Source organism: Pan troglodytes, chromosome 3, assembly GCF_028858775.2.
Source record: "Pan troglodytes isolate AG18354 chromosome 3, NHGRI_mPanTro3-v2.0_pri, whole genome shotgun sequence".
Classification (NCBI taxonomy): Eukaryota; Metazoa; Chordata; class Mammalia; order Primates; family Hominidae; genus Pan; species Pan troglodytes.
The window spans coordinates 140,691,499-140,710,978 of record NC_072401.2 but is presented as its reverse complement, the minus strand read 5'-3'; the positions used below and the strand labels follow the sequence as shown (position 1 = coordinate 140,710,978).

The 19,480-nt window shown below is 41.3% G+C and overlaps 1 long non-coding RNA gene across 1 annotated transcript in view; it reads right to left on the bottom strand.

The window, feature by feature from the left end:
- Positions 1–5,818: 5,818 nt before the first annotated feature.
- The window catches only part of LOC134809808 (uncharacterized), a 70,323-nt gene continuing 56,661 nt past the window's right edge, over positions 5,819–19,480 (bottom strand). Inside the window, exons 3-4 of the long non-coding RNA XR_010156347.1 lie at positions 11,684–11,774; positions 5,819–6,688 (exon numbers count right to left, since the gene is read on the bottom strand). This is a non-coding gene — a long non-coding RNA (uncharacterized LOC134809808). The remainder of the gene's footprint in view (positions 6,689–11,683; positions 11,775–19,480) is intronic.

The window sequence follows — 19,480 nt, the reverse complement described above, 5'->3', positions numbered from 1 at the left end:
GGCGTGGTGGCGCGTGCCTGTAATCCCAGCTAGCCGGGAGGCTGAGGCAGGAGAACTGCTTGAACCTGGGAGGCAGGGTTGCAGTGAGCCGAGATCGTGCCATTGCACTCCAGCCTGGGCAACAAGAGTGAAACTCCGTCTCAAAAAAAAAAAAAAAAAAAGACCTAAATTAATATTAATAGAAAATGGAGAAATAATTTATGGTTTGTTGATACAACTATGTCCTGGAAAAGTCAGATTCTACATGGATTTTTGTGTGTTTAAGTCATTTATTTTTCTAGGAAGGCAACTTACTTAAAAAGAATACCCTTATATATTATATAAGGTTTATATATTAATTGTACGTCTAAATTAACAAGAAAAAGTTTAATGTTTTACACTAAACTTTTGGTTTAATTATAACATTACTAAGAAAAATCAACCTCCTAGATCAAACATAGTCTATAATTTTTTTTCTATGTTTTTTTTTTTCTTCTTGTACCCAGGACAGTGCTGACACATAGTTTATAATTTAAACTTAGAGTAAACAAACTTTCTATAGCAATCATTATAACAAATGTAATAAAAAATTATTCTTGTTGAAGCTACTAAAATAAAACTTTTGAGGTTATAGAGAATTTGGTTTTTGCCATTTTTAATAAATAGGCTTAGAAAAGCAATTTTCTATTGCTGAGATAGAATAACCATATAGATTTCACTTAAATTTTGTGGTAACTGGTATGCAAATATAATATTCAGCCTTGTCTTTTTCTAAACAAAAGATAATTGTTAATCTTGTGTTTGACACTCTAAAAATTTCATTTCAATGGCTTCTTAACATTTTTCATTGTGTCATTGAAATGTAGGACCTACAATTTCATTTTTGTTTTAGCTTCACTATTTCTGAAAAATCATTTCCCAGGTATTTTTTTTCTTTTCTTTTGAGATGGAGTCTCCCTCTGTGACGCAGCCTGGAGTGCAGTGGCACTCTGCAGTGGCTCACTGCAACCTCCACCTCCTTATTTCCCAAGCATTTAAACTTGACTCTTCATGTCAGAGTGACTTAGTTTTCTACTTACTGATTATAACAATAATGAATCCAAAAATTGGAGGTTTATATATTTTTATTTTTGTAAGCAGAAAATCAGTAGGAAAAAAAGAAAGAATGGGAATACTATATATCAGTGAAAACAGAAGACATAGAAGAACTACATTTATTAACATGGATAAATCTCAAAAATATAACGTTGAATGGAAAAAACAAATTGTAAAAGGATATGTAGAGTATGATGCTATATACTTAAAAATAAGAAAAATGTTATCTGTTGTTTGTAGATACCTATGTGTATTATAAAAGTATAAAAATATGAAGCGAGGGCCGGGCGTGGTGGCTCATGCCTGTAATCCCAGCACTTTAGGAGGCTGAGGCGGGTGGATCACGAGGTCAGGCAATCGAGACCATCCTGGCTAACACGGTGAAACCCCATCTCTACTAAAAATACAAAAAATTAGCCGGGCATGGTGGCGGGCGCCTGTAGTCCCAGCTACTCAGGACGCTGAGGCAGGAGAATGGTGTGAACCTGGGAGGCGGAGCTTGCATTGAGCCGAGATCGTGTCACTGCACTCCAGCCTGGGCAACAGAGCAAGACTCCGACTCAGAAAAAAAAAAAAAAAAAATGAAGGGAGATGATATGTATTTTAGGATAGCGGTTACCTCTGAGGAGGAAGGGAGAGAGGGGAATGAGATGGGGAGGAATACAGGAAACTTTACCTGTATTTTTATTGTATTATTTGTTTTGAAGGATGTGAAGCAAAAAAATGGCAAAATGTTAGGATACTTTCAAGCAAGGTGGTATGTACATGTGTATTTATTATACTATATCTTTTTCTGTATGTCTGAAATATTTTGAAATAAAAATGTTAGATAAAAGTAAGATAGGCCAGGCGCGGTGGCTGATGCCTGTAATCCCAGCACTTTGGGATGCCAAGGCAGGCAGATCACCTGAGGTCAGGAGTTTGAGACCAGCCTGGCCAACATGGTGAAACCCAGTCTCTACTAAAAATACAAAATTAGCTGGGCATGGTGGCAGGTGCCTGTAATCCCAGCTACTCAGCAGGCTGAGGCAGGAGAATTGCTTGAATCCAAGAGGCGGAGGTTGAGTGAGCCAAGAACACGCCACTGCACTCCAGCCTGGGCGACGAGAGTGAAACTTTGTCTCAAAAAAAAAAAAAAAAAAGGTGAGATAAAGCTGGGGATGATGGCTCATGCCTGTAATCATGCCACTGCACTCCATCCTAGGCAAGGGAGTGAGACTCTGTCTCAGAAAAAAAACAAAAAAGAAAGAAAAGAAAAGAAAAAGGCAGGAGTGCAGTGGCTCACGCCTGTAATCCCAGCACTTTGGGAGGCCGAGGCAGGTGGATAGCCTGAGCCCAGGAGTTCAAGACCAGCCTGGACAACAGAATGAGACCCGTCTCTTTTTTTTTTCTGAGGCAAGTCCCACTCTCTTGCCCAGGCTGGAGTGCAGTAGTGTGACCTCGGCTCACTGCAACCTCCGTCCCCCAGGTTCAAGTGATTCTCCTGCCTTAGCCTCCCAAGTAGCTGGGATCACAGGTGCCCACCATCATGCCCAGCTAATTTTTGTATTTTTTAGTAGAGACGGGGTTTCACCATGTTGGCCAGAATGGTCACAAACTCCTGACTTCAAGTGATTCACCCACCTCGGGCTCCCAAAGTGCTGGGATTACAGGTATAAGCCACCATGCCCGACCTCTATTTTTTTTAATTAAAAAAAAAGTGGTATAACTTCACAGTTTTCTGTTTAACATGGCGCTTTATCATTTTTTCAAAAACTAGAATAATATTTGGCTAACTGGTCCTTTCAAAATAGAATAAACATACATTTGACATATTTGAAATAGAAACAAATACATTGGGCAACACTATTGAGAACTTGTAAGCCTGGGTTTTACTCTCCTTCAGCACTAAACTAACTGTATGGCCTTGAACAAATCATATATCCTCTCTAACCTGTAAAATGAGAAAGTTGAACTAGAATGTCTTCTGAGTTTCCTTCCGACTCTAAAAAGTTGAGATTACCACTGTACCTGTGAGAATGGATGGAAGAAAGAATTTGTGCTGTTATTAACGGACCTATTCTGAGGCTAAATAGCTGCTAGGAGACTTGGAAACCCATGTTCGCCGTGAAGGCAGACACTGCCTATGATGTAAAAACTGTAATGCTGCAATGCCTATAAATCCTACCAAAGAGTAAGGCAGATCATGAAATTCATCTTTTAGGAATGCTGAGTCTTATTTTCTGCCCCCTGCCCCTATAGTTAATAACTAAATTATATTGTTGTTTTTCTTCTCTGAACTTCTCATAGCTCTTCTGCCATAAACAGAAGATTACACTTACTTATCAATCTGGCTGATTCTAAATGGTTTATTTTCTTAAGGATCTTAAAATCCTTCTCTCAAATGCCACTTCTATGGTCTATTAGGCCTCAAAAATTCTATAGCACCCTTCTAAATAAAGTTAAAGACATTGACTGCAGGCTCCAGCACTTTCCACCAGTTAGTTCTGTCTTAATGGCCTTCATTACCAATCGTGTCTTTGCTGATTTACAGTCTATAAGTCCATCAGGTACTTTTGTTTCCTTATTTTTCATAAATCATTTCCACAGTCTCCATTTCCTTTCTGCCTCTCGGCCTTTTCAGAAGATGTTCCTAATATTTGCAAACAAATTACTTTCTCCCTTTAATTATCTCTGTTCTTCCTTTCAGCATTATCCCAAGAGAAATAAAATAAACTTGCATTATATATTTATCATTTATCATCATATATCATGCTATGTATTTGTTGATTTGATCTTTGCCAGTTTATTAGAGCTTGGTGTCACATGCTGTTACATAAATTGTTGCAATTAAAACTGGGAAACATGTTCCTCTCTGCACTTGGCTCCCTTCTTCGTGGAGATGTGATTAGCAGGTTAGAGGATGATAGAAATCAGGCCAGGCTTGGGAATTAGAAACCGGTGTGTTCTAGTTATCTCTGTTTTGTTTCAAGAACAAAACCCACAGTCCCTACTCTAAGACTTCTATAAAATGTATGCATGAGTCAAAGAAGAAGCCACTAAGGAGTAAGTGGTTGGTGCAGCACAAGCTCATTAGTACTACTAGAAAAACATTTCAAACGTAATGCCTGACTTGTGGATAAATAGTATAAATAAGGTATCACTCCTTATCTGAGTCTCTGGGTTACAATCTACATAAGGACCCAAAATATTCCGAACAATTGGGTTCATCATAAAAAATAAACAAATAAATAAATAAATAAAGGACCCAAAATATCTTATTAGCCTTTCTCCATAGCATACAGAACAGTGCCAGAACACATAAGCACACAGTGATGATTAAGAAAATGTTTTAGGCCAGGCATGGTGGCTCATGCATGTAATCCCAGCACTTTGGGAGGCTGAAGCAAGAGGATCACTTAGCCCATGAGCTTGAGACCAGCCTGGGCAACATAGTGAGATTCTGTTTCTACAAAAAAAAAAAAAAAAAAATTAGTCAGGCATGGTGGAATGTGCCTGTGGTCTCAGCTACTTGGGAGCCTAAGGCAGGAAGATTGCTTGAGCCCAGGAGGTTGAATCTGCCATAAGCTGTAATCACACCACTGTACTCCAGCCTGGGTGACAGAGAGAGACCCTATCTCTAAAAAAAAAAAAAAAGAAAATGTTATATATTAGTTATTTACTTACAATATTTACCCATATGGACTTCAAAAGGTATTGGCAGTAACTTGCAATAAATCACAGGATATAGGAAAATGTAAAACCAAGTAGAAGGAGGAGGCAATTATAGATTTGTGAGTAATTTTTTTTTTTTTTTTTTTTTTTTTGGAGAAGGAGTCTTGCTCTGTCGCCCAGGCTGGAGTGCAATGGCGCAATCTCAGCTCACTGCAACCTCTGCCTCCTGGGTTCAAGTGATTCTCCTGCCTCAGCCTCCTGAGTAGCTGGGATTACAGGCGCCTGCCACTAGGCCCGGCTAATTTTTTTGTATTTTTAGTAGAGACACAGGGTTTCACCATGTTGCCCAGGGTGGTCTCGAACTCCTGACCTCAGGTGATCCACCTGCTTCGGCCTCCCAAAGTGCTGGGATTACAGGCATGAGCCACTGCGCCAGGCCACATGAGTAATTTTATTAAATATAAACTCTTCTATTGCTTTAAACCTTCCACTCTAAGTGAACCACTCACTATGCTGATTTCAGTTGTAATTTTAGTTTTAAGGAAGCACAAATATTATATTTCTTTAACATGGAAAAGAAACACAGTAATGAGAATTCATTCAACTAAGATCAGAATGAGTCCCAGTTACTACATTTTAAAATCTTAGGATTTAATAAAAGTCATAGGGAGATAGAGAGTATCCTTTTCTGCCTCTGCATGAGTCCCAGAGATTCTGTAAGAGACCCAGAAAATACAAACAAATGACATTTTCAGGAAGGCGTTTCTGGTTCCCTGTTGCATCCTCTGCATCTAGAAAAGATAAAACCAGCTAGGCACTTCCCCAGTCACTACAGACTCAGAAGAGGAGCTTCAAGTGACAGCCAAAGCATTCCCCATGGCCAGACAATGAGACAAGGAGAAGCAGCTGGCTATCCCCCTCCTTTGGACTATTGGGACACAGGAGATCAGAGAAGGTCCGGGTATATTCCCAGATACCAATAGTAATAACCCAGTGAAAGGGGCAGCCAAATATGATAGCATAATAGTGGAATAACAGCTGTTTTTTCTCTCTTTAGGCTTTAAATAATTAGACATTACTTGCTTTTTTTCCCCTTTGGCAAGTTTATTTTATTTTATTTTCCCTTTTTTTAAGAGATGATCTTGCTCTCTTGCCCAGGCTGGAGTGCAGTGGCGTGATTATAGCTCACTTCAGCCTCAAACTGCTGGGCTCAAGTGATCCTCCCACCTCAGACTTTGGAGTGGCTACGACTGCAGACATGCACCACCAGGCCCAGCTAATTTTTTAATTTTTTATAGAGACAGGGTCTCACTATGCTACCCAGGCTGGTCTCAAACTGCTGGCCTCAAGTGATCATCCTGTCTCAGCCTCTCAAAGCACTGAGGTTCCAGGTGTGACCCACCATGCCTGGCTCCCTTTGGCAAATTTTAATTTTTGAAAAATTCCATTCTTCTGAATAGTTTGAAAATATTTGCTTTTCTTCCAGGCATTTTCTTGAAGTAATTTCCTGTTTTACTTTCAGAAATGTAAAATATGTGATGGGGATAAAGAAAGATCTGCCTGATTTTAGGACATATAATACTTATATAAGGCCCTATCTAAAGTATCCCAAGAGAGGTGTATATTTGTCATCTTTTATAATTGATTTAAAAAGATTGAACTAAAAAGTAAAAATCTGTCACTTGCTTGCCTTGCGATTAATGTGGGAAAGGTTCCAGTTCCGTGTTGAGGTTGCTGGGCTATAGGGTCAAAAACTGGCCTGTCATCCCCTCTAGGATTTGTTCCTTGTTCTGTGATTTGCTGAGTGATCAAAGACCGATGATTATATGGCTCTGCATCTGTATTTCTGTTAAATGGAAATTTAAAAACAATTTTTTTCTTAGACGCAAGCGTTGCAGATTTGAGGCTAGATCCTCACATTTTGTGGTCAAGAGGGAATTAGGAATGTGCCATCCCGAACCTGGAAGAGAAAGAAAAAGTACAGAGCAGTCGGTACCTGGTTATAATTTCTGTCAGTCATTTTCACAGCCACACAGCAAGAACCCGTGCTGAAAATAGAAATAAAGATGATTGTCCTCATCTGAGATTTTTCTGAGCATAAAAAAAGAGGCATCATTACTTCTTAGTATCCTCCTGGAAAGAAGAAACTGAAAGAAAAGTGAACACTGCTTCTCAGTTTTTTCCTCTTAAAGATCACTGGAAAATTTTGTAGCATCAAAGCTTATTAAAGATAGAGCTATCTAAGCTACTTTTATTTGATCAAATTAATTCACTTCTTTTCTTTTTGAGATAGAGTTTCGCTCTTGTTGCTCAGGCTGGAGTGCAATGGCGCGATCTCGGCTCACTGCAACCTCCGCCTCCTGGGTTCAAGTGATTCTCCTGCCTCAGCCTCCCGAGTAGCTGGGATTACAGGCGTCTGCCACCACACCCGGCTAATTTTGTATTTTTAGTAGAGATGGAGTTTCACCATATTGGTCAGGCTGGTTTCGAACTCCTGACCTCAGGTGATCCGCCCGCCTCAGCCTCCCAAAGTGCTGGGATTACAGGCATAAGCCATCACAGCCGGCCAATTCACTACTTTTCAAGACTCTGAATAACATTTCTTAGTGTATATTTGTTGAGCTGCCTACTATGGTAATTGCATTTTACTAGGTGCATGAATAGACTGAGAAGCTTACCTTCTGGGCAGAGGGAAAGAAAAACAAAATATGCCATGTAATGTGTTAACTACACAGAAATTTGAAAGATGCTATGGGGGCTTATAGGAGAAGTGGGGAAGTGAATTATGCTCAAAGAGGGCTCCTGGCTAAGGAGAAAATCTTACCTGAGTTTTGAAGGATAAGCAGGGGTAGCCAAATGGAGAGGCGGGGACTTAGACTGATCTAAGATAAGTGGGATTCTAGGTAAAGGGAGCAGTCAGGGTGAATATTCAAAGTCTAAGATCTTCGGGGTCTGCAGGTGATTCTTGTGGACACTACTACAATTATTTTATTTTATTTTATTTGAGACAAAGCCTCACTCTGTCGCCCAGGCTGAGTGCTGTGGTGCAATCACAGCTCACTGCAGCCTCGCTCTCCTGTGCTCAAGCGATCCTCCTACCCTTAGCCTCACAAGACTGAAGGTGAGTGCCACCTCACCCAGCTAATTTTAATTTTTGTAGAGACAGGGTCTTGCGATGTTTGAAAGGCCGGTCTTGAACTCCTGGGCCCAAACAATCCTCCTGCCTTGGCCTCCCAAGGTGTTAGGATTACAAGCATGTGCCACTGTGCCCGGCCTACTATTTTAATTGGAGTTTCATGGCTGAGCACAGTGGCTCAGACCTGTAATCCCAGCAATTTGAGAAGCCATGGAACTGCCATGGAAACTGGTTTAACTGAAATTTTGGTTCACAGCCTTCATTGGATTATCTATTGGGGCAAGCTCGTATTGCCTGGAGGATTGCCTAGAATTTGAGGCTGCAGTGAGTCACTGCACTCTAGCCTGGGTGACAGTGAGACCCATATCTAAAAAAACAAACAAAAAATTAGAGTTTCTGGTTACTGGAGAGTTTCTGCTGGTTGAGTTTCAGTGCTATCTAGAGCTCTAACCCTTTTGAACATAACAACAATGAATCACAGCTTATGGACATGTTTGGACTGGTACATTGCCTTATTGGTCCTATTACAGTTACTGCTGCCTAATGCCTAAAGCATGTCCATGCTTTCACATGAACTAGATTTTTTTTTAAATGTAGATATTATGTAATCAGAACACCAGTACCTGGAGGCAACTCTTATGCCATTAATAAAGTATTTTATTGACTGCTCTTAGTCTCAGCTAACCCACCTGGATTACATTGTACTACTTTTCAATCATGGAAAGTTGCCTTTTTTTTTTTTTTTTTTTTGAGATAGAGTCTCTCTCTGTTGCCAGGCTGGAGTGCAGTGGCGCGATCTCGGCTCACTGCTACTTCCACCTCCCGGGTTCAAGTGATTCTCCTGCCTCAGCCTCCCAAGTAGCTGGGATTACAGGCACATGTCACCATGCTAATTGTTGTTACTTTTAGTAGAGATGGGGTTTCACTATGTTGGCCAGGCCGGTCTCGAACACCTGCCCTCGTGATCTGCCCACCTTGGCCTCCCAAAGTGCTGGGATTACAGGCATGAGCCACACATCCGGCCCTAAGAGAAGAAAATTTTTAATGTCATTATTATAGAGGCTATTTCCTGACACCTGTCTCCCAAAAAACAACACAAGCAAACAAAGAGAAAAAGCAACTCTAAGCAGGATTACAGCTGTGTTTCTGGACCACACAAAGTGATTATTTCTGTTTCTGAAACTCAGCATATGGTCTGTCTAGAACTCTCTCTATTTGTATGTGGAAAGGTCACTCTTTTGGACAGGAGTCATGGCTCTAGATTGGCACACATGGAGCAGGAGGATCAGTGAAATCACTCCTGGTCATCAGTGGGGTGACAGAACACCCTCACTCTTGACTTTCTAGATGAGTTAATGTAAAGTTTTCCTTTTATGGGTAACTCCTTCTAGTCTCATTGATCACTGACTTCCAGATCTTGCCTGCCCTGCCCTGTGGCCCCCGGGGGCTCTGCCTCCCTGCCAGGAGAGCTGCTGGGATGCTGAAACCCAGAGAAAACCACAGGTCAAGGGCTTGGCTGGGTTCCCACTCATACGTTCATCCTCTCATTCATTCATCATTCCACAAGTATTTATTGAGTGCCTTCTACATGTCAGGCACTTTTATAAGCAGACACCAAAATAGACTAAAATCTTCGTTTTCAACAGTCTTCTTCTATTCTAAGGTACATTTCCATTAGCCCTGGTAAGGCAGGAAAATAGGGTCTGGAGGCAGGGAACATAAGGCAGATTCACACTTGAGCTATGATAGGAAATATCCTCTCCATAGGGCGTAGGCCAAGTAAATGACTTTGTAACTGTACTTCATCCTCTCCATTTACATAGGGCGTACCCAAGTAGAGGGTATTTCAACTCCCAAAAATTCTGCAACAGGGACTTTGAGACTCTCTGCTCAGGCCCGCTCCCACACCATGGAGCGTACTTTCGTTTTCAATAAAACCCTTCATTCCTTCCTTTCCTTGCTTGTGCGTTTTGTCCAATTCTTTGTTCAGGAAGCCAAGAACCGGGACACTCTCCACCATTAATATTTCGGCGAATCAGACAGGAAGAAGAGGTAAGCCGAAAAGTTTGGGATTCATTTTACTCCCTTTCCTTTCCGCTCCATACAGGGGCGCGCTCTCTCTTTTCCTTTCCAACTGGGGACCCTTGGTGGGCGGCGCCTAAACATGGAAACAGCTGCAGATTTCTGGCCGTGGTTCGTGAAACTGAGGGGTTTCCATGTTGAGGATGGCCTAACTGCCATCTCATGATTCGCTTAGGGGAACAGGGTCTTTTTACAGTTAGCTTAAGGAATCTGGGTGTTTTTCTTTCTTTTTTTTTTTCCTTTCTTTTCAGTCTTTCAGCGGCTGTTTATAATTGCACTGCCCAGAAGGGGGAAGGAGATCTAGGCGATCCCTGATCCCTGCAGCTCAGAGCAAACTCGCGCGTGTTTCAGGGGACTTAAACTTTCTTTTCTTATGCTAAGTTCTTCCCTTACGTACTCAACTGGCTAAAGACAAAAAGCCCACCTGGCATCCTGTTCTCATTAGAGTTCATGGCCATTATAAGACTCATACTAGGAGGTAGGCCTTGGAGGGGAAAACCTGCACGTGGTACCAGTGCCCACCCAAGGTCAGAGACATCTGACACTCTAAGATTGGACCCCACAGGAGGATGCTCCGTGGGTCCTGTGGACCTCAACCTGCTCAAAGGGGATGCTCTTAGCAGAGGCTCTGAGGTCTAGTACTAAATCCTCCTTAGAATTTTCTCTCGCAATTGCAATGCTGTCTGGCCCAAACATTGTTTGGAATCTGGAGTTTACTGTCTAAAGGGAGAGTGGAATGGCATTGCATGTATCCAGGCTTTTGTGCTGCGGTTCTAAGCTGGGAGCCTGGTTAATGTGTGACACGCAACTTTGGTAGGGTTTGGCCTCAGTGCTCTTTGGAGTCTGGGAAGGTTTGGTCTTTAAAAATCAAGCTGCCATGGAAACTGCTTTAACTGAAATTTTGGTTCACAGCCTTCACTGGATTATCTACTGGGGCAAGCTGGTATTGCTATCTCATGGCTAAGGTTCCAAGCTACTGGATCTTCATTTATGTGTGTGTATGCATGTCTAGATGTGTTTATTTGTATGTACACTTATTGTTATATGTTGTGTCTACCAAAATTGGCTTATAAGTAAAAAAGCACTTATAAATTAAGTAAATAGGTCTAAGCAATTTTCAAGTTCACATGATTTAAAGTATAACTTTAGGCCGGGCGCGGTGGTTCACGCCAGTAATCCCAGCACTTTGGGAGGCCGAGGCGGGCGGATCACGAGGTCAAGAGATCGAGACCATCCTGGCTAACACGGTGAAACCCCGTCTCTACTAAAAGTACAAAAAAAAATTAGCTGGGCATGGTGGCGTGCAACTGTGTCCGAGCTGCTGGGGAGGCTGAGGCAGGAGAATGGCGTGAACCCGAGAGGCGGAGCTGGCAGTGAGCCGAGATGGCACCACTGCACTCCAGCCTGGGTGACAGAGCAAGACTCCGTCTCAAAATAAATAAATAAATAAATAAATAAATAAAGTATAACTTTAATAAACAAGCTAGCTTTAAAATTATTGGTGGAATAAAAACAGAAATGCCTCCAGAATTGTCAGCATACATTTTGTCTGAATTTTATGTTTGTCTTTGCTAGGTATTTTAAAATGTCAGTGTTAATTCAAGCTGGGAGCTGCTAGGGGCGAGCCTGCCTCCCGTTCTATTCAAAGTCTCACTGAGATAAATGTATATCTGATTGCTTCCTTGGGAAGGGCTAATCAGGAACTCAGGAGAATGCAACTGTTTGCCTCCCACCTACCTGTGATCTGAAAGCCTCCAAGCTCCCTCCTCACCTCAGAGTCCAAACCAATGTTCATTTTACATATGTTGATTGATGTCTCATGTCTCCTCTGTTAACAGTAAAAAATAAAGTACAGTGAATGGGATAAATGTTTTAGGTAGACATTTTGTGTGAATTAAAATCTTTTTTTTGAGATGGAGTCTCACTCTCTCACCAGGCTGGAGTGCAGTGTCATGCTCTCGGCTCACCGCAACCTCCGACTCCCTGGTTCAAGCGATTCTCTTGTCTCAGCCTCCTAAGTAGCTGGGATTATAGGCACACACCACCACACCTGGCTGATTTTTGTATTTTTAGTAGAGACAGGGTTTCTCCATGTTGGCCAGGATGGTCTCGATCTCCTGACCTTGTGATCGGCCCGCCTCAGCCTCCCAAAGTGCTGGGATTACAGGTGTGAGCCACCGCGCCCCGCCCATAAATTAAAATCTTAAAGTTATTTTTGATGCTTGTGGAAAGTAAAAAGTTTCCTCTTCAAAGTTCCCCTTCTTGTTAAAGCATAAATCATAAGTGTTAGAAATAATAGTTTCTTTTATAGACTAACTTTCTTCAAGCATTGTTGCTTTGTGCTAATAACTCTTGTTAAGCCCTATCCTATGTAACTGTTGGACATGCTCACAGTCACGTTCCAGCTCACAGCCTATGCCCCTTCCTTATTTGGAAATGTTATTGCTTCCTTAAACCTTTCGTAAGCAACTTCTTTGTTCTTCCCTGCACTTACCTATTTAGAAAAGTTTTAGCTATTAGCAAATTGGGTATCAGTTTGAGTGTGAGGTCCCGCTCCAGTCAATGGATGCAGGGCACAGCAGTAAGGTCGACCCAAATGCATAAGGGATAAATATGCCTGCTTTTCCTTTGTTCATGTGTGCTCTCGCCATTGTTCCATCTGTGATTGAGTACCCTTTCTGCAGAAAGTAAAGATTGCCTTGCTGAGAGATCTTTTGTCTCTCTGCTGACTTTTCTTTGTGGCACTGATTATCTATTTCTAACATATTTCATATTTCTAACAATGCTTATTTAATATCTGAGTCATTTCCAATTAAGAAAGGGTTGTAATATAGGAATATGTTTCTGAAATTGTGGAATTGTTCTTATCTGTAAATGTCCATATCTGATAGTTCAGGATTTCTTGCTTTTTAGGGTTTCACTAAAGTTTTAGGTTAATAAGGATAAAAATTCTAGTTAACACATAATTCTGTATGTAAAATGTGCCAGAATCGGTTATTAGTGGAAAAATAATAATTTTGTCTAATTCAGAAGTTATCTAAAAGTTAGTTCAAATTACAGATTTGCAAAGGTTATTTATGAAACAGTGTAGTAAGAAGCCATTAAGTAGGGGAGAAAGATGTGGAAAAAGTTTAAATAATAAAATATTCTTTAAAACCTGATAAAAAATTGGAGACATTTGGCTATTTAACATTTTCATAGTTAAAGCTCTTAGTCTTGATTAAAGTAAAATAAGAAGTATTGTAAAAAATGCATTGGCAGTTTGGCAATTTTTTTTTTCTTTTATTTGAGACGGAGTTCTGCTCTTGTTACCCAAGCTGGAGTGCAATGGTGTGATCTCACTGCAACCTCTGCCTCCCAGGTTCAAGTGATTCCCCTGCCTCAGCCTCCCGAGTAGCTAGGATTACAGGCACTCGCTACCAAGCCCAGCTAATTTTTTGTATTTTAAGTAGAAACAAGGTTTCACCATGTTAGCCAGGCTGGTCTCGAACTCCTGACCTCAGGTGATTCGCCTGCCTCTGCCTCTGCCTCTCAAAGTGCTGGGATTACAGGCGTGAGCCTGTAACCATGCCCGGCCGCCAATTCTTTTTTAATATAGTTAAGCATGAAACTGGATTTAGTGTAAAGCCAAATTTCACATACATGCTTGCATTGCTTCACACTATGTTTACTGTTTTGTGTGGATAGTGCCTAGAATACTTATTGGTCATGTGCCTAAAGTGGATTTTTTGATTGCACAGAATGTATAAAATATTGGTGAATATAGGGATATTGAATTGTGTATCAGGAGCAAAATATTCATTATGTGGGTTTTTTGGGGCCCTAGGTAACACTGTAACCACTAAGGTAAATTGAGTAGGAAAATTTAGGGTGGTTTCTTGTTTGTTTTTACTTCTCCTTTTTTTTTTTTTTTTGAGACAGAGTCTCGCACTGTCACCCTGGCTGGAGTACAGTGGCGCGATCTTGCCTCACTGCAACCTCTGCCTCCCAGGTTCAAGCGATTCTCCTGCCTCAGCCTCTCAAGTAGCTAGGATTACAGGTGCCCACCACCATGCCCAGTTAATTTTTTTTTTTGTATTTTTAGTAGAGATGGGGTTTCATTATGTTGGCCAGGCTAGTCTCAAACTCCTGACCTCATGATCCACCCGCCTCAGCCTCCCAAAGTGCTAGGATTACAGGTGTGAGCCACCGCGCCCAGCCTATTCGTTTGCTGCTTATTCACCTCTGACTGGTTGTGTATCAATATATATAAAACCATGATGCTTTTTAGTTTCTAGTAGAAGGCTTTCCTTTGGTTCTGTGAATAGTTATTTTGTTTCCTATGCATTTCTAGCAAGTCATCATTAGTTCCATTTATCTGGAATTCCCAAGCTACCTTTGTCGGGCCTGCAGGAATTAATGGAGCACACCAGCTTTCTATCCTTAAACTAAAGTTTTGGATTTTAGGCTTCCTGATATTTTAAGTTTGTTGAGTATACTCTCACAAATAGAATTTAAGTCATATTTCTCTTTTTTTAGTTTCTCCAAAATTTGTAAACTATCTATGAATATTCTTAATTCATAGCAATGTGTCTCTTTGCATACGGTCAAGCAGGGTCTCCTGGGCTGCTCAGGGAGAGAGAACCCAGAAACCTGGCATGCCGGCAAAAGGGTAAGAATTTCTTACCAGTCAGTCTCTCTCTGGTCTCTTTCTCTCTGTGCAAACTGGTTAAATATAAAGTGAAATTCACTGTTTATCTCCTGTGTAAAGTTTTAAATTAATTGGTTTAATAAGAAGAAGAGCTTAAATCAAATATTTTGTCAGAAAACTAGAAAGTATAATGCCTTTTAGTTCACATGACTTTAGCAATCTTTGGGAAATAAAGATGGTTTTAAAGATTATTGGTAAAATACAATGTCTTCAAAATGTAAACATGTGGTCTAAGTTATATTCAAATATCAGGTTTGCTAAATGCTTTAAGGTCATAAATTGCTTCTTTGGCTTTTGAAAATTGTTTAACTTGCCTGCTTTCCAGCTAGGTAAGGCCTGGGGATGTGTGGAGTTGGCCACGCTCCTAGCTATGCTGAAAATAGTCAAATCTTACCAGAACATAACTTACCAGGTTTTACATTAAAGTTAAAATTGCTAAGAGTTGCCACTGTAACATGCAATTAAGACTACTAGAAACAGTTTTACAGGCTGGGCGCGGTGGCTCACGCCTGTAATCCCAGCACTTTGGGAGGCCGAAGCGGGCACATCATGAGGTCAGGAGATCGAGACCATCCTGGCTAACACGGTGAAACCCCGTCTCTACTAAAAATACAAAAAAATTAGCCGGGCGTGGTGGCGGGCGCCTGTAGTCTCAGCTACTCAGGAGGCTGAGGCAGGAGAATAGCGTGACCCGGGCGGCGGAGCTTGTAGTGAGCCGAGATCGCGCCACTGCACTCCTGCCTGGGCAACAGAGCGAGACTCCGTCTCAAAAAAAAGAAACAGTTTTACCTGCAAGATGTGTAAGAACAGTTGAATGTGGCTTTTTTTTTTTTTTTTTGTAAAAGGTTATAAAAGATTTTTACTAGTTTAAAATTTCTGAGTCATTTTGGCAAAATAAATAATTTATGGTAATCTGGAATTCTAAAATCAAACTTCAGTTTCAAAGTTGTCTTTCCTAATCCCTGACTTTTTGGATGGATAAGAGGGTCCTGAAAACATTTAGAAAAGAGGTAAACAGGATTTTCTGACATGTTAGGTACATGGGATTGCCAAAATGATGTTCAGTCTTCTTTAGGTTTTATTTTTGTGAATATTACTAATATATGTTCCAAAATTATATGGGATTTCTAAAGTAGTATGTGCTATCAATTATAATTATGGTTATTAAATTGTTATTGTAAACCACAGAAATAACCAAATTTCCTTGTATAAAGCTACTAACCTGAGTAGAACAAAAATTAATTAAATACCAAGAAAATACTGTCAGATTTTCATATTAAACCAGCTGATACTGAAATTGTTTAAAACATTTTATAACCAAAGCTTGGTTCCATATTCCTGGGAAGATAAAGTTTCACGTACATTTGGTCACCTGGTGGGCCATTTAAACATTTTATAAAAGGATTTCATTCAATTGTTATTTTCAGTGTATGTTTTCTGGTTTTATAAAAGCTTTCCCATGCAAGAGGGCTGATGTTATAACAGTAGACTATTATGCTGCAGTGTGTTTTCACCAGGTGAAAAAAAAGCTTTTTTATGGTTTGGATCTTCTGGAAACATCAGAGAAAGACTGTCCTTGTCATCCACACTACAACAAAACTTCAGAACCTTGGGCTTTGGGTTTATGGTCTCACAACTGAGAAGGGTCCCGGGTCCCTCCACACTTTTGGAACTGTGCATCCATTGGAACCCTTGAGGTAAAGCTGACCAGGGAAATGTCTCCCGAGAAGCAGATGGCATCCTTGATATGAACAGTTTTTCCCTAATTCACAGATTAAGACTTCTACTGTCATGAAACTCTTATCTTTGAATATTTTTTCTTATGCCTCTATAAACAATAGAAGTAGAAAAGGGGTCTGTTATGTGCATTAATGTGGTGTACTTTTATTGTGAAGGAGTTTGCAGCCAGCCTTATACATGGATACCCTTGTACTTGGATAGATAAAAGATGAAGGCCCAATGTAGGTAAGAAACTTTAATGATACATACGTTGCCTCATAATCAGTCAAAAATAAAACATTTATTCATTCCTCTTAACCCATATCATGGGTTAAAGAAAACACTGCCAGGAGGCCTTCACTCTTCTAAAAGGGCATCATTTGTTAGGTCCTTTTTCTGTGGTTTAAAGTAAAAGAAGCAACGATTAGAAATACATCCCTCAGGCCGGGTGCGGTGGCTCATGCCTGTAATCCTAGCACTTTGCGAGACCGAGGCAGTGCAGATCCCAGCACTTTGAGAGGCTGAGGTCAGGACTTAAAGACCAGCCTGACCAATATGGTGAAACCCCGTTTGTACCAAAAATACAAAAATTAGCTGGGCGTGGTGGTGGGGGCCTGTAATCCCAGCTACTTGGGAGGCTGAGGCAGGAGAATCACTTGAACTGGGAAGGCAGAGGTTGCAGTGAGCCAAGATTATTGTGCCACTGCACTCCAGCCTGGGCAGTAGAGTGAGACTGTGTCTCAAAAAAAAGAAAAAAAAAAGAAATGTATCCCTCATGATAGGCTCTATAGCAAACTCTACTGTAAAGGCTACAGTTACACAACAAACTTTAAATTCTTTTGTGAAAGTAGAATTGGCTGAACAAGGAAGTATCTGCAGCTGCTGGCACTTTTGGCCTATGGAGAAATACTCAAATGAAGATTATAAAAATTCAGTGGTAGGGGATTAACAAAGAGACTGCCTAGTTAAGTGAGTAAACTCTTTAGCTCATTCTTTGATCTATTTGATTTTAGGAGGTTTGGTTTTCGGGGGACCTTGGGTAAGGAGCATACTCCAAACTCTTGCTATTATCCTCCCAATAGTCATAATAATAGTCTCCCTGGTGAGCTGTTTTCTCTCAAAGGTTTTAAATGCTGCATGCAGCTGTCTCTAGGATGTCATATGGTCTCTCTTCAACTGGAGTAACTGGAGCTGAAAGAAATGTGCAACCATGAGGACACTGTAACCTACAAATGACATGCTGCGACTGGAAACACAAAATGATGGTAACTGAGAGTGGCACTAAGGCCTTAACTTTTGGTCACATTCTTCACTTAGGTGAGAAGGAGGAATTTTTTAAACAAAATTCTGGGAGGCCATCATTTTGGACTAAGCTCATGCACTAGGCCCCAACAGACCAAACCAAAATAAAGTTGGTTGTGCTAAGACTTTAAGGAAACACATGAATCCTAGAACAGATCAGGTTTTGTCTTTTCTTCTGCAAATCTCTGTAACAAACATTCTTGACAGCATGGGTATCTACCCCTTGAGGTTCCCATTAAATCTTTTAACCAAATTCATTTCCTCTTGCCTAGAGACCATCAAGTTCCAGATGATCATGCAACAAAGGTTCCAGCCAGTTCCAGGTGAAGACACCACCCCTGGTCATCAGGAAGCTACCCTGTCTCTACTAGACAGAACAGGGCGAGAGTTCTGTGATCCCCAATAGGTAGGGACTATGCCCCAAGTCAGCATGAAGCACTTACAGAAAAAAGACCGCCGGTCCCTCTGCTTCCTATAAAGATTTATGAGGATCACATCTCTTAGTGGGGAGTTGAGGCAGGAAAACAAGATCTGGAGGCAGGGAACATAAGGCCCATTCACACTTCAGCTATGATAGGAAATATCCTCTCCGTAGAGCGCGGGCCAAGTAGAAGACTTTGTAACTTTATTTCATCCTCTCCATTTACATAGGACGTACCCCAAGTAGAGGGTATTTCAACTCCCAAAAATTCTGTAACGGGGCTCTTGAGCCCCTATGCTCGGGCCTGCTCCCACACTGTGTAGTGTACTTTCATTTTCAATAAATCCTTCATTTCTTCCGTGTTTTGTGCACTTTGCCCAGTTCTTTGTTCAAGATGCCAAGAACATGGACAATCTCCTTCCTTTTTTTTCTTACTTTTTTTTTTTTTTTTTTGAGATGGAGTCTCGCTCTGTCACCCAGGCTGGAATGCAGTGGACCAATCTCGGCTCACTGCAAGCTCCGCCTCCCGGGTTCACGCCATCCTCCTGCCTCAGCCTCCGGAGTAGCTAGGACTACAGGCGCCCGCCACCACGCCTGGCTAATTTTTTGTATTTTTAGTACAGACGGGGTTTCACTGTGTTAGCCAGGATGGTCTCAAACTCCTGACCTTGTGATCCGCCCGCCTCGGCCTCCCAAAGTGCTGGGATTACAGGCGTGAGCCACCGTGCCGGGCACCCTCCTTCCTTAACACTGGTGCCCTGCTCTTTGTTTCTAGGGCAACTGAAACAGGTCTCTGCCAATGCAGCTGGGGCTCAGTGTTTCTTCCAGGTACTTGCTCCAGTGTCACTCTCAGAAGTGGCTTTCTCAGTACAGCACTTCAAACTCTTCAAATACAGACATTTTCTTCAAGACGTTGTATAGTATCTAAGTAGGGAGAAATTTCTAGTTCAACTACACATTGCACCTCAAGGTAACTTCTGCCTTCAATGATTCAGGTCCTGCAGAAAGCTCTGGGTCATCCATTCAGATAGCTCTGCCCTTATAGTAAATTTCCTGTTGGGTATTTCACCCCTACTCCACCCCCATTATCATTTTAACTGTCTTATTCCTACCAGGCTCTCTACGGCCGCATTTGTCATCAGATGTGTGCTGATGAACTTGAATCTTAAAGATCCCAATTTCTAATCTCATGAATTTTTTTCCCTCCCATCCTATATAAATTTGTAGATGCAAATGAAAATGAGAAAAGAAATACCTGGCTGGGTGCAGTGGCTCATGCCTGCAATCCCAGCACTTTGAGAGGCCCAGGTGGGTGAATCACTTGAGCCCAGGAATTCGAGACCAGCCTGGGCAATATGGCAAAACCCCATCTCTACAAGAAATGCAAAAACTTAACTGGGCG